Below are 7,528 nucleotides of genomic sequence, written 5' to 3'. Positions count from 1 at the left end.
TGAGTGTTGTCAGGGTCCAGAGAGATAGAGCTGTCTCCCCAGCGTCTGTTCTCACACTCGTTATCTTTCATATATTCACCTGATTTCCATCCAGATTGGAATCTCTTTTACACAAACCTTGGCCGAGCGTGGCAGAGAGAGAGAGAGAGAGAGAGAGAGAGAGAGAGAGGGAGGGAGAGAGACAGGGAGAGAGAAAGAGAGAGAGGGAGGGAGAGAGAGAGAGAGAGAGAGAGGGAGAGAGAGAGAGAGAGGGAGAGAGAGAGAGAGAGGGAGAGGGAGGGAGAGAGAGTGAGAGGGAGGGAGACAGGGAGAGAGAAAGAGAGAGAGGGAGGGAGAGCGAGAGACAGAGAGACAGAGAGAGAGAGAGGTTTTACTTCAGTGGAAACTGGGGACACACACCTGACTAAAAAGCAGGTGACTGGGGACAGTGGGGACAGCTTGTGCAATTGGGGACAAAAGCCGTGTCCCCAGTTGATAAAAAGCTGATTTTTGGGTGATTGGATAAGGTCATAGTGTTAAGTTAAGGTTGGTTAGACAAGTCGTGGTTATGGTTAGGGTTATGGTAAGTCTCCAGGGAATGCTGACTCTGTAAATACCCCCCCCCCCCCACCACCACCACCAATAAAAAATAAATAAATAAATAAATGCTCACCATTGTAAATCTCCATGTGACTGTCTGGCTGATATGATCACAAGATTTATATCCACTTTGACATCACAGCAGGGATGTCTTTGCTAAAGCTGTGACCCCTGACCTCTGACAGGGCCTTGCTGCAGCCGCCCCCTCCCTCTGTCAGTCACATCTGACAGGCCAACACTCACCCTGTGTAAAGCCATGTTTGCTTTATTTTAGTCCACTACTTTGCCATCCAGGTCGCCATTTTCCACTGTCTCCAAAATGTGCATGGATCAAAGTTAAGGGAAGTGGCGTCTGCTCCTCTTTCAGGCCCCTTTTTGTGCGCTACGGACGGTTATAATGAGACCCTCGATTCTAGCAGAAATGATTGGAAGATCAATGCAGTTTATTGGAGAATGCATAGAGGCACTTTAACTAACAGTCATCTCCATTTTACTCATTGATTTGATAACGTTAAAAAATTCTATTCAATTCACATAAATTGCAAATTGCATGCAGTTGCCTCAAGTTTAACAATGAGTGGTTATTATTAAAGGTGGCCCTGAATTATTCGTCAAATCAATTTCTGTACTAAGCCTATTAATATCTTTAATATGTGATCTGGGGCCTCTTCCTCTGGAAGAAATACATTTTTCTCATTCTAGTATTCACCTTATGTAGCCACGCCCATTTGACCCGGTTGTGTGGTCGACTTCCGGCTAAAAAAAAAGAAAAGGAAAAAGGCCGGCTGCTTCAATATCATCTAAGTCTGAATCATGCGCGTAGCCACGGGTGCGCTAGGGTGTGCAAATGCCACCCAGACAGGCCACTGGCGCACCCAAAAAAATGGGGTAAAAAAAGTGTTTTGTTTTGTCTGCAAAACACATGTCAACGCTGTCATGCACTGTGTCCAACTGTCCGCTGCCCTATGTGCCCCGGAGCATCATGGGAAACTAGTTAAGCTGTCGTCCACGTAAAGTAAACAAATGCACGCACAGCAGCAGCAGCAGCGCCAAATCAGGAAGACATGAAACAAAGCTCGCTTTTAAGCTTTTTCGGCAAAGGCAAGAAACGACGAGGAAGAAGATGACTCGTCGTCACCCTCCCCCTCAACAAGTGCGGATTGTAGTGCGCCCGTTCCCGCACCTGTATTGGTGGTGTACAGTGGAGAACAGACAGATGATGATGAAGAAGATGATGCAGCCGAAACAATGACGTTAACAGCGGGGAACGCAGCCAACAACACACCGGAGGTTTGTGGCCAGAGGACACTGACGCTACAGATCTCTCTGCAGTAGACGAACATGCCAACCAAATTTGCGTTCTTTCCCGACTAGAACACTCATTGGAAAAAGTAGGTGAGACTTTTTTGAGATACTAAACAAAGTGGTTTTACATGTTGCCAAAAAATACAATTTAATTGACTGCTTCTACCTGCTAATAATGAGTGCGAAAAGGAGCAAACAACACACAAATATTCCTCTAAATCTGGTTTGAAAAGACCCAAATTTTTTTGGGCGGCGGCCTCGCGGCCGCCACCAAATTGTCCGCCCCCTGGCACACCCTGGCTTTCTGTGGCACACCCAATGAGCCGAGTCTGGCTACGCTACTGGTCTGAATTAACTAATAATTTAGCCAATTGTATGTAACATACCAAATAAAAGCAAACGGCAATGTCTAAGAATGCAACGCCATGTAACTGGCTCGTTAAGTCTCGCATTCCAGGGAATTACGTTAACGTCTGCAGGTCTTATAGACATAAGTGGCTCGAGCGCTCGGAGGAGAGAAAACCACCTGAAGCTTTCTTTGTTGGACTCCAGCTATGTTTTACAAGAAAGTGCTCGTCATTGTCGACGATAACGTTATCTGACCTGGCTAACACAGTGGATACTCCGCTTGCTTGCTGTGTACCGAGCTCAAAGTAGTAGGCTACATTCTTTGTTTTACCCCCTGCGCTGTCCACTACAAAAACAACTCTCTTCTTCTGACGTTCTTTTGTATTTGGCGCCGTGACCGCCGGAAGTGTTAAAACAACCCGGAAGAATTTGGCCCACCCCCACGTAAGATAAAAGTAGGCTACGTCCAGCTCAGTCTACTGGACAGTCTTGTCACTGGTGTGGTTGTTATGCAGTGCAGTCTATAATGGTTCTCTTTCTTATAGCACACAGTATGTATGATGAATGGATGTGCCTGTGTCTGTGGCACTGTTTACATGACTAACACAGTGATTCATTTGTCTGATAAATCTTTTGTGTAACCTGTAACTCTAAATGATTGTTTTCCCACCTAAAAGTGTGTGCTGCATAGCCTAGTCTAACTGGACTCAGGGTTCATATATACAGTGTAATAGGCATATATAGGTCTCAATACACAGTCAATCTTCAGCTCATTGAAGCACACACAGGCATGATGTTGGGTTGGGGATTTGGCTCTCAATGGAAAAACAGTGGCCCTCATTGTCTAGCAGAATAGTCATATTAGTCATATACATATTATTTCTTATATTTAGAAAAAGTTGGCACCCCGCTGTAAATAATTAAGCTCCCCCTTAGATCCCCCAGCCACAATTGCACACACACACGTGTGCGCACGCACACACACACGTGCACACACGTGCACACGTGCACGCACACACACACACACACACACACACACACACACACATTGAGTTAGTTTGGTCCTGACCTTGTGGGCAGCAGCAAATCATTCCTCAGCAGATCAGCTCACAGAGCCAGCCAATCATCCCTCTGCCACAGGAAAACAGGGCACTGTGTGTGTGTGTGTGTGTGTGTGTGTGTGTGTGTGTGTGTGTGTGTGTGTGTGTGTGTGTGTGTGTGAGAGAGAGAGAGAGAGAGAGAGAGAGAGAGAGATAGTGTGCGCACACGCCTGTGTGTGTGTGTGTGTGTGTGTGTGTGTGTGTGTGTGTCGTGTGTGTGTGTGTGTGTACACCTGATTACATCAGTGGCCTTGGCACAATCAGAATACAGAACTGAAAATGAATCACACATACACACGAACAAATACACACACACACACACACACACACACACACACACACACACAAACACATTGAATTCTTGATTTAGAATTAATTATCTGCGTCTCTTGTTTGCGTGCGGTGAAGCGTACTCAGCTTGACTCTGCGGTTGGCCTGCGTAACCACAGTAATGTGATAACCGTGACTGCCCTATACAGGATATTATTGTCCAGAGGGGGCGAGTGGGCGCGTTGATGATGTTGGGATGACTTCTGTTATATTGTTAAATGGCACTTTTACAAACCATTAATGTTCTCGTGTGATTTCATTTCATGACTGGATAGTTACCTGGCTGGATTATTTGGAAGAGAAAACACCACATTGGTGAGTGAACCAGTAAAAGTTGAAAGGTTTCTTTTCCTCCTGGTCTGCCATGAAATTATGAAAATGCATGTGTTGCATTATATATTCGAGAGATAATTTGTGTGGGGAGAAATAAATTGAAAACCGGTCAGATATACCTTGAATGCAGTGCTTAACGTCTTCTAACCCGGACGCCAGGATAATGCGTTGAAGGTTTTCTTTCATGGAGTGCAGTGTTGCTTTCTGAAAAATATCTCTGATTTAATCTACATGGAAAACATCATTCAAAGTCTGCCTCACATAAACAGTGCGATTGCCTGACACTTTCTACTACGTCGTGCCCTGCACTCTCTACTCAGCCAAACAGCAGAGAAGATTTCCTCGTGTGGGAAAAATACAGTTAGAAATAGAGCAGCTGTTTTATGAAAGGACAACTGCGGGGAATGTCTGGACCTGATTCAATGGACATAGGGTCTGGAAGCGACTTTAGCAACTCATTCAAGTTGCAGTGTGGGGGGCGTAAACCTTTACATGCCCCTCCCTGCTCCCTGCATATATTACTGCTTTCTGCCATGCAGGGATCTTCCCTGACATGTTCCTCGGTCTTGTGGTGCTACAGAAAGAATATCCCTGGATATCGAGCCCTGCTCCTATTCACACATGATATGACCCCATGCAGGAACTGCCCCTGGAAATGTCAGGGATATGCTGCATGTGTGAAAGGGGCTACACTTTTGACTCTAGAGCTAAAGTAACCAAGGGTACAGGATCTACTACAGACAGACATGCACACACACAGGCACGCATGCACGCACGCACACACACACACACACACACACACACACACGCGCACACACACACACACACACACACACACACACACACACACACACACACACACACACATTTAAATTATTTATTTATGTCCACATAGATACAGAGTACAAAGGACATAAACACTAGTAGTAATGCAATCAGATGTTGGGAGTTGGTCAGATACAAAAGTGCCTAATTGGCGACCACAATAATGCATACAAAGAAGATATAATAGACCTTATTCGATTGACATCACTCACGTACGGGCACGCCTACAGCCGCCATATTGTCGACATAGCGCTTCAGCTTTAAGTGACAACCTATGTGAGAGCAGCGTTTATAGGAAGTTAGCCGCCGTTAGCGTTACCTGTATCGTTCCAATTGTGTTCGGATGGTGACCTGCGTTAGGCATGGCTGTAGTAATGACAGCAATAAAGTCCCCGTGGTTTGTTTCTATCTCTACCGTCCACAGACGTGAAGGGAGCGAGACTGGGGATACGTCAGCAGCACAGGAGATGTGTGTGGATAGTTAGGAGAGACAGGTGAAACTTTCTGACAGCGCCTCACAGCAAAGTCTGTTCACCTCGTTCTTTTGTTTATTTATTACAGGCATTAACGGCAGCATACAAACAACAACTCTGGGGGTTTTTATGGCTGTCATCACTATCGCTATTTTGTAATGGAACAGAAACGACAATAAGGCCGTTACTATAGTTGTCAGCTGCAGGACGGTATGTCAACAATATGGCGCTGTCTGGGGTTAGCGAATAAGGTCTATACCACACAGGGTGATGACAAAGGCAGATTGACATACAGTTATACTGTAATACAAGATAAGGGACAGTATCCAATTTCATGGGTACAAAAAGCAGCGCCTCCTCCATATTGAGCGACTGCCAATAATAGCAGATACTGAACAATACCTTGCTAACTGTTTGGCCCTTCTCTTAGGTAGACCAGCCATCTGGAGGCCTCTCACAACCAGCTTATGAACATGACCCAGGCTACCAAATATGAAAACTATAAGTTTACACCTGTAGCCCAGCTGTGAAATGGTCTGCTCCAGCTGTTGATATTTTAGCATCTTGGTTATAAAGGCCTCCTCTAGGCTGTGGTCAAAGGTACAGCCAACCTCAAGAACAAACACCTCTCTGAGATTTTCATTCACGACAACAACATCAGGAGTGTTAGCTGGAATATTAGAGAACACATCAGAGTCGTCACTACACAGACTGAACATGCTCGGCTTCACGGTGGAATGCTTATAGAGTGAAATAGAAGATCTGAAAATAGAGTTGATATCAAATCCACTATTCTATCGTGCCTACATATGTAAAGCCCTTTGTATGCATGGCAACCATTTAAGATGTGAGACAAACACACACACACACACACACACACACACACACACACACACACACACACACACACACACACACACACACACACACACACACACACACACACACACACACACACACACACACACACACACAGACAGAGTGGTGTTCATAAATCATTCACAATGGGGAAAGCTTTTCTCCCTCAGTGAAGCACAACACTGCCATCTGGTGCCCGGACGAGGGAAGAACAGAGCAGTAAAGAGGGGAAGAAAAAAGGATAGAGAAAGAGGGAAAGCAGTCTGGGCACGCAGAGTCTGAGTCTGACAATTAATCTGATTGACGATTTAGTCTGAGGACTAATCTGACTCTGGGACAGATGGCTGATATAATCTGACTCTGGGACAGACGGTTGATATAATCTGACTCTGGGACAGACGTCTGATATAATCTGACTCTGGGACAGACGGCTGATATAATCTGACTCTGGGACAGATGGCTGATATAATCTGACTCTGGGACAGACGGTTGATATAATCTGACTCTGGGACAGACGTCTGATATAATCTGACTCTGGGACAGACGTCTGATATAATCTGACTCTGGGACATACGTCTGATATAATCTGACTCTGGGACAGACGTCTGATATAATCTGACTCTGGGACAGATGGCTGATATAATCTGACTCTGGGACAGATGGCTGATATAATCTGACTCTGGGACATACGTCTGATATAATCTGACTCTGGGACAGACGGCTGATATAATCTGACTCTGGGACAGACGGCTGATATAATCTGACTCTGGGACAGATGGCTGATATAATCTGACTCTGGGACAGACAATGCCGTGGGAACTAGTTTTAAGTGGGGGGTGCTGTGGAGATGACGCTCCAACCCCCTCAACACAGTACTGTGTAGGGTACTGGCTAATGGAACCAGATTTACATAATAAACGATGATGATAAAACAGCAACAGATGCTGTCATTTACTCGCAAATCAACAGTAGGCCACACACACACACACACACACACACACACACACACACACACACACACACAACAGGTCAAGAGCAGCTGGGCAATGGCTCATAAAACCACCAGATTTACTTGATATAAAACAACACAGCGACCACCGACGACACTATACTCGCAAAGCAGCTAATGTAACCGTGCGCCTTTACGCACAGCCACCACACGTTCACATACTATCTTGATAAGAGCATCAACCACTGGCATAGAATTCACAAGCAAAGCAAGGTCATCCGATCACCAAACAAGTTAACCGACTCTGCCAGGAGAGCGCAGAGCTCTATTATGAGGCCATTTACACCTGGCGTTAACATGTGGTTTGTGGACATGGGTGTCCTCTCAATCCGCATAAAGTTGGTGTATCCAGATTAAGAGGACACATT

This window comes from Poromitra crassiceps (genome assembly GCF_964638095.1).
Source record: "Poromitra crassiceps genome assembly, chromosome: 25".
Lineage (NCBI taxonomy): Eukaryota > Metazoa > Chordata > Actinopteri > Beryciformes > Melamphaidae > Poromitra > Poromitra crassiceps.
Note: the sequence above shows the minus strand (reverse complement) of the source record.